The sequence below is a fragment of the Galeopterus variegatus genome, unplaced genomic scaffold (assembly GCF_000696425.1).
Source record: "Galeopterus variegatus unplaced genomic scaffold, G_variegatus-3.0.2 Scaffold768, whole genome shotgun sequence".
In the NCBI taxonomy this organism is placed as follows: domain Eukaryota; kingdom Metazoa; phylum Chordata; class Mammalia; order Dermoptera; family Cynocephalidae; genus Galeopterus; species Galeopterus variegatus.
In genome coordinates, this window is record NW_007726879.1 from 525017 (window position 1) to 533450 (window position 8434).

The 8434-nt window shown below is 34.5% G+C and overlaps 1 protein-coding gene across 2 annotated transcripts in view; it reads right to left on the reverse strand.

The window, feature by feature from the left end:
* Nucleotides 1-8434, reverse strand: part of BRINP3 (bone morphogenetic protein/retinoic acid inducible neural-specific 3) — a 396539-nt gene that overhangs the window by 386644 nt on the left and 1461 nt on the right. Inside the window, exon 1 of one of the 2 annotated variants that reach the window (XM_008572253.1) lies at nucleotides 7773-7894. The exons of the other annotated variant lie outside the window; for it this stretch is intronic. The gene's annotated coding sequence lies outside the window, so the exon portion shown is untranslated. Of the gene's footprint in view, nucleotides 1-7772; nucleotides 7895-8434 lie in introns of those variants that run through there. 2 annotated transcript variants of the gene reach the window in all.

Below are 8434 nucleotides of genomic sequence, written 5' to 3' on the forward strand. Positions count from 1 at the left end.
AGTACCAGCCAAATTTTGAAGAAAAATATAAGAAAGAAAGAATAAATGGGACTTTACTATGTGTGGCATATAGAAACTATTCCTATAACCAGCACACCATGTACAAACTAAGTGGTAATTTTTAAATCATCTTGTCTGAACTTGCCAGAAACTTCTTTCTGAACAACAATCAGGAATCACTATTACTGGACTTATCTGGGACTAAAATTCCATAATATATACATTTTAATGAGCAGTTAATTATTGCCTGATTTTAAATCCTGAGCAAATAAATCGTCATCTTCAGCTTAGATTCCTGCAAATCTATATGTAAAAGACAGTTAAGCATGTCAATATTTATCACTTTTGTGGTGAAAGAATCATGTAATAATACATTAAACTTTTGTATACCCTACTTACTCAAGATTATTGAAGAAAAAGACATATTTTAAAGACTGTTAATTGCAACAGTTTATATTGAAGCTGCTGATTCTTACTCTAAATCACAATTGATTTCCTTAAATAGCAGCTGTTCAGGATAAGTTCAAATGGCAATAATGACATAAGTGATCTTTCATGTTCATCTTCATATGGTTGCAATGTATTATTTTGTATTATTTTGTCCTTCAAATTGTGTTTTGACCAAGAGATATATTAAACGTTCTGCATTTTTTGGCTGAATGAAAACCTACCATAGTCTACACTAGGAGAAAGCACTGATGTTCAGAATTATTTTTCCCATAGTTGTGTTACTCTCCAAACACAGTTGGTGTTTCTCTTTTTAGCCAAAATATAAAGATAACTATACATTTAAAATATCCATAATTTGTCCTTAGTGTAAAGGTTCTGAAAGAGTCATGTACTGCAAAAGAGTTTGTGTTTGGGGAGGGGGTGGGAAGGAGGATTGTAAATCCATAAACTGTGTCTCCACTCAAAAGTGAGAAAGATGCTCAAAATGATTCAATACAGAAGTTTTAAAATTAATTCTAAAAGATGCGTAGAGAGTCGTTAAAGAAATTACTCAAGAATCCCTTTTTTTTTTTTTTTTAGCTATGAAGTTTACGTTTCAGTTTAGAGAAGACTGGATTCATTTCTCTTAGTTCACATAAAAAAAAAATCAGTAGTGCTGTCTTTGAGTGACTGTGAAGGGCAGACTGAAATCCTCAATATGCAGAAATGAGAATATCTAAATATCTTAAAAATCTAGAAAATGCATATTTCATAATTGTTTATTAAAAAATCTTTTTGATAAAAGTTAACAAGTTGTTTAAAAAGCTCCAGTTGGAATGAAATTAGTATTAAGGAATAAAAAATGCACTCTCTAGTTCTTGTTTCTGATATTAATTTATAATTGGAAATTCCTTTTATTCTAGATTACTCAATTTTGGAAACTTTGGTCTTCACATTATTATTTAGTATAATCTTGAAAGTATTACTTATTACATTTGTGAAATATACTGTGACTATGTCTAGTGACCAGTCTGTATGAATAATAAGAAATTTTATTATTATAAACTCTGCTGCAACCAATAAGTGTAAATATTTTAAGTAATCTAAACTTAGTCTACATAGTAATATGCTTAGGGTTATATATGAAAATGTTGAAAATGCAAAATGTTATATATGCATTAATTACCTTAAGATAGTATTTTCTATAACTCTGCTGCATGATTTATTCAACCTTTAATGACTTTTCTTCTAAAAATTTTGAATTTGTTTATTATTATTTAAGAGGTATTCACTTCTGAAAAAGACAGTTTGCCATCTCTTTCTCTCTCTGTATATATATATATATATATATAGGGCTGATTTGTCAAACCATTAGAAGCGTTACCACTCTAACGACATAAAAGCCACTTGAATATATTATCTACCCTAGGAATTATCTGATTGCATTAATTTTGTTCTATATTTACTTTAACAGAAGGGGCTGCTGCACAGTATTAAATTGCATACCTAAAAGCAGCTACAGAAACTTATGTCTTAAAAGTATATACATATCAAAGATATTATACAGAACACAATTATATTCAATCTGCTTGCCCCTATGTTATTTTTAAATATGATATTTGAATGAACCCATGCTTTAATCTCTGAATGTACTCTTTGATTTAATGTAATCAGTTTTTTTTCCCAGATTGGCTTATATTTGTGAACATCATCTGAACTGTTCTAAAGAAAACATTTTTCCTTTGTGAGAGTGAGTGTTTAATAAATCTGTAAAGTAGCAGTGTGTTTATATACCAGCCACTATTTGACACTGAGAAATCTAAAATGCATACTTACTCAGTTCTCATCTTCCCAAGGCTATATTGTTTTTTAATAGTGCAATATTCTAGACATAGCTTTTAAAATTAACAAAATGCAAGAGTCCAGAAAAGTTAATAAAAAACAGCTCAATCCTGATGAGGTTGGCTAATAGTCACAGAAATCAGGAAGAATAAGTCTTTCTACAAGTATTTTTTCACAATAAATCTATAATGGAATTTAAATGAAGCACACCATTATGAGAAAATAATTCTTTCACAGCAGAGAGCTACAATACTTTTGAATGTAATGTTCACATATTTATTAATTTAATCAATAAATGTGTATTTTATAGATTTAATTTGCTAGAACTACAATATAGTAACTACTTTATTAGCTATTAAAGGAAATTTGTTATGCTTTGGGTGCTCTTAAAGGCATTAACATCTGAGAAAATTAGGGTTTAGGCATTAAAACAAATACTTCTAACAAAATAATTAAAAGTAAAAGTAGATCAAAGTGAGGATAAATACCCTTTTTAACTCTAAATAAAAAATAAAAAATTTGAGAAATTATGAGTTGTGATTAAGAAATAACAATGAATATAGAAGAATGAGACTCTATACAGTTCCTCGGTTTAGTAGATTGCATGTCATTTGTCCACATCTCAGTTTTTACTTTCTTGGTTAAAAATAAACACTTAAAAACGCAACACAACTATTTATTTTATGATAAAATACCCAGTAATGCAATCAACTCATTAAAAATATATTAGTTATTTCTCAATCTTGTGGGGAAAGACATTGATTAGTGAATCATAATTGAGTTTATTTCAAATATTAGAGAATCGACTAGTTACTCATAACTAGTTACTTTGAATAAGAAATTGGGAAATACCCCAGAACTATTTGCATAAATACTTTATTTCAAAGATTTTGTATAGAGGAGTGAATTTACAGCTTATGAAGTAATTATCAATGGAGACCGTGTAACTGGATAAGTCTGAGAGTGAGTAATTGGATATAAATACTTTCGATAGCTCATGAAAAATGCTTTGAAATGATAGTGATAAAAGCTTTAAAATATTACTGATGAAGATACTTGATGACCCATAAAAATGGTTACAGTGGCTATTTGATACAGCTTTTTTTTTTTAAAAAAAAAAAAAAAAAAAAAAAAAGGACTGGGCCAGAACTTCCAAGTGTATCTTAAGTAGAAAGGCCATTAATGCTCATAATTAAATTTCATCTTCAGAACTCGTTTTTCCTTTTCTAGAATAAAATAAGCATTATTATACTATCCCCTTCATTTAACCATTAAGATTATCCATTAATACAGTAACCATTAATATTTAAACACAAACTATCTTTTCTTTGGTTTTCCTCTAGAACACATAAATTGTAAGCATTGATATAATAAAATTGTATAGTTTGTATAATGGTGCATGGAGAATCCGGTCAGAGTTACACTTCTAAGTGTCTAAAATTATCAAAGTAGCTGCTAAATTAAAACACCAGCAATGCCAGATGTCACCCTCATTATTTCTGGTAAACTGAATATGAGTTTTAAAAGATGTAAGAAACTAAAAGTCTGCCTTTTTAAAGTTTCTCTATTTGAAGTTATTACATGAGAATATTTTTATCTTGTTTTCAATTAAGAATGGAGAACATAATGTTGATAACATAAATCTGATAAGAAATCAGATTTTATTAAGTGACAGTGAGAAGTAAATCAAGAGCAACTACTTCATGAAAGTGAGTATTCACCCAGTACTTCATTAAAGTCAAGGTAAATATACTGTAAATTAGAACTAATGCGCCATGAAACTATAGACTAAGAATATTTGATACTAACATTTGAAAAAACGAAAGTTGAGTCAAAACTTACTTCTCGTGTATAAACACAACTTTATCAAAAACGATTAATCAAAAAATTCAAATTTAATTGTAACTTTTGTAAAATATATTTATGTTTTCATAACATATGTCCTTTTAAAGCATCTTCATCTCTTATGTCATTTGATTTACAACTCTCTGTAGTATGAGAAATGAGGAAAATACACGAAGAATAGTCAAGAAATCTTATTAGGGTCACATTCATCAGGAAGAATTACGACTAAAATTTAAGAAGGGATCCCTAGATCTATCAACACTACTTTTCCCAATAACCCACTATTAGGAGGTGAAAGAGAAAAATGTCGAGCCTTAGAAGAGTAAATCATTAATCATCAGACATTATCATAATATCCAAATATCTTTGGGATATTTCTTTAGAAAAAATAAATTTGTGCTAAACTTCTCATAGATTGGTGTCACAGTGCTATTTGTGTCTGAACTCTTTTACTACTAATATCCAATTTTCTAAATTATTAAAACTTTAGACTCTTCTTCTAATCAGTAACTGTGCATTTTAAAGATGATATTAAAAATACTCAAAATAACAGGAAATATAGGAAGCTGAGCACAGGTTGGCAATGAAATATCAAAGTTTGGAAATCTCACCAGTTTTGCTCTTTGCACTTGTAAAGAGAAACACACAAAGGCAATATTCTGAAAAGAAATTCCACTTTTATTTAAAAACACAAAAATCTAGAGGTCAAGCTAACAGTAGAAATTGTACTTATGCATATATCTAGATAGATAGATAGATAGATAGATAGAAATAAAATGCATGCATACATTTTGAGTACCAATGGTTTCTTTCTACTTAAATTTTATTTAACTATAATATGTCAATTATTTCGTGTAAAGAAAATCAAGGTGTTATTGTAGTTCATAAAAATGTGCATTCTTATTATAATGTTTGTTTCCTAAAAGAAAAGGACCATGAGAGGATGGAGTCACATAATATTTTCTGATTAAAAGATAAACAAAACTGATCATTATACAGAATCATGTCTACTTCATTTGGAAAACATTATTAAAACAATATAGATTTAAAGTAAGTACTGTCTCCATCCACCTATAACTAGATATATATACAATAAGCATATTTTCTACAATAATATGTCAGAGGATAAAATGCAAAGAATTGAGAAATTGGGATTCATTGATGAATAACTTTCTCCAGTGGAGCAAAAACTATCTTTTGTATCAAACTATAAAAAGCACTATAACTTTGCAATTTTACAATCCAAAGTTGCAATTAACTTTCTTATTTCTTCAAGATTTTATCAGTGAGTCTTACAAGTAGAAAAAATATTGATCGTAACTATGTCAACAAATGCAAGTACTAAAAATATTTCCAGAGAAAAGTTGAAAAATACAATTACTTAGAGAAAACAAAGTGTTATTAACAAATAGAATGGTCGTATGATTGTGTCTTAGTGATATTTGTTGGCTTCACTGTGTGGAAACTCCAGACTCCTTCAACATGTAAGGAAAAATAACACAACAATATCAATAATAATAACAAAACTTATGAGAAGATTCAGAATTTGTTTTGTCATTTTCATTGAATTTAATCTGATAGTGGAAGAAATCCATTGGCTGCTCTATCTACACATGTATAAAACTTTGAATTAAAAGAAATTTATTTAGGGGAGGATTCTCATAATTTTCTATACTGTTTTTTTTTTTTTTTTTTTTTTCAGTTTCCCAACTGGTTTTCTAAGCCCTAAGGTTTCTATCCTGAGGTCATACAGAACATAACCCTTGGGCAAGCTCTTCTTTTCTTATCCTATTTGACAACCCAACCCACCCCCACCCCATGATTTTTTTTTTCAAGATTAAGAAAAAACATGAAAATACCCACAAAATATTTCTCTCAAGTAGTCAAAATTACTTTGTTAGTTCAAGATGCCCTTAACAGTTCTCCAATTTTCCTTTTTATATTTTAAGGTCTGTGACCTTAACAAGAAGCAATGTTTTAATACATTTCTGCAACTGCCGTCTTCCATATTTCATTATTTCTTTACATATACCTTCCTCTAACTCCCTACCCTCCCCATTTCTTCCTCACCTCGGTCCAATTTATGATTTTTGTAACATTCTTAAACATGTAAATGAAAGCATGTTAAACATTTAAATGGTTTTAAACTGATTCATGAATGTGAGCATTAAGAAGTTATGCATCGTGACAGGACCCTCTGAAAATGCATATACTCCATCGCTTGAAAGAGGAAAAAAATCATCACAGGATGGGTCGAACACAGGTTATATGATTGTCAATAATATATAGACATTTAGTCCTTACCTGCTTAACTGCATGATGACAAACAAATCAAAGTGGCACGCAAAAGAGAAAGTCTCCAGAATCTGAATCATCAGTCTTCCACGTTGCTGTGGCAGTTTTATACCCTGGTGCTTTCTCCTTTGCTTGCATGCATATGACTGGCTAGAATACTGTAAGCGATACCAGGGTTCATTTGCAACCCTGGTCACCTCTTCCTCCTTTCAAACAACCATTTGGCATCTCACACAGATGGAAACATGCATCTTGTCTTCAGAGGTAGCGCCTACCCGGGGTCTCCCAGCTGGATTCCCTTTAGAAGTAGGTCCCTGCTCTAAAGGGCTGATCACGTCCTCGACCTGGTGCAAAGTAAAAGGCTCTCTCGTTCAACTCTTGGGGACTAGGAGAGCAGCCTTCAGAAACTTGAACTCTCTGCCAGTGTTTGGCTGCAGAACCAGCAGGAGCCAGCGGCCGAGAAGCACCACCCCCTGTCTGGTGGACGCCCGGGGAACGTTCCCAGACCCAGGTCCTCCTACCTCTCACCCACCTCCAGAAAACAGGAAAGTGAAAATGAAAGGCCAACTTTAAAGTGGGTATAATGTATGCTAGACAGCTCCCAACCCTCACTCTTTGCTTTTAACTTCAACCTTGTAGTCCAAGCTCTAGCTCCAAGTTGAAAATGCAACTCTCTTTCCTGATTCTCGGGAGTTGGTGAAGGAAGGGAGGGACGGTCAGCAATACTTTACACGGAGCCTAAGAGGTCACTCAGCAATTCCAAGTCCTACTGAGCAGCCCGATGAAGACAGGGATTAGGGTTTATCAAAGGGAGCATCCCGTAGAACCGTCATTTACTAAGCTTAGGCATAGCTCCTTAAAAATAATACATAAATATTAATGCAGAAAGGTGTGAAAAGAATCTAGAGATCGCGAGTCTGTGCTCTCGTACAGAAGAGGTGTAGCTCAAGTTCGGCCCGAGAGGGGTCGGCAATGGAGCATTCCAGAAGGATGAACCCCCCTGGCGCGCCCCACTCTCCAGGGCTGCAAACGCCCACGCCAAGCACACGGTGGCCGCAGGGGCTGAGCGCAGAGCCTGAGCTAGCGGGTCACAGTGGGGGACACCGCTGCCACCCGCGCGGCTCATTCCCACACCCAGTAGCAAGCCTCGGGTGCCAGCCAGTCAACCGAGCACCTTGCCCTCGTCGTGCCCTGAGCCCGGGTGGCTTAGGCGTTGCCACGAGCTGCAGAGAAAGCTCAAGGCAGAGTCGCCTGTTGATAGCCCTCTGGTTAAGACGTGCTTGGCTGCGGGACCCTCTCAGATGTAAATTCCCCTCTCACAAGCCTGAGCTGCAGCTTCCAACACAGCAAAACGCACTTACCTAGGTAGCGAGTGTCTGTGCCCTCCTGGAGCACACTAGGCGAAGAGGGAAAGCTCTCGCTGCACTGAAAGTTGGAGCATTTCTTGTTTCCTCCCTCCACCCCTGCGCAACAGCAGCAGTCCTCCAAAGAGAACGTTTGAACCGGTGAATTATCCTAAGCCCTCATTTCTGCAAATGAAGTCACGGACGCCGATGACACTGGCTCGTCAGGCAAGACGACCGGGCTGGGAAAGGGACCAGGTAGAAACTAGTGACGGGTGAGGGGCGCCCAGTGATGCAGACCCCAGTCTCAGCCCTGTCCTCGCTCTTGGTGGGAGCCAAGGGGGGAAGCCCTTGAATCCTGAGACGGGGGATGGGGTGACGCTGCAGCTGCAGGACTTTTATGTCTGGAGGCTAAAAGGGCTTTTGAATTTCAAAAAGCATTGCTTAAGTTGTCGCGTCAGCCATCAATGACGACAGGAATAGTTCTTTCCGAGAATTTTTTTTTTTTAAAGGAAAAGAAAAAAAAAAAGAAGAAGAAGAAGAAGAAGAAGAACAAGAAGAACAAGAAGAACAAGAAAGAAAGAAAGCTTGAACAATAGGTTCTCACCTCCATCTATCCCAATAAGGAAAACTGTAGAAACCAGGAACTTGTCCTTATTGGGGGGGGGGGGGGGGGGGGG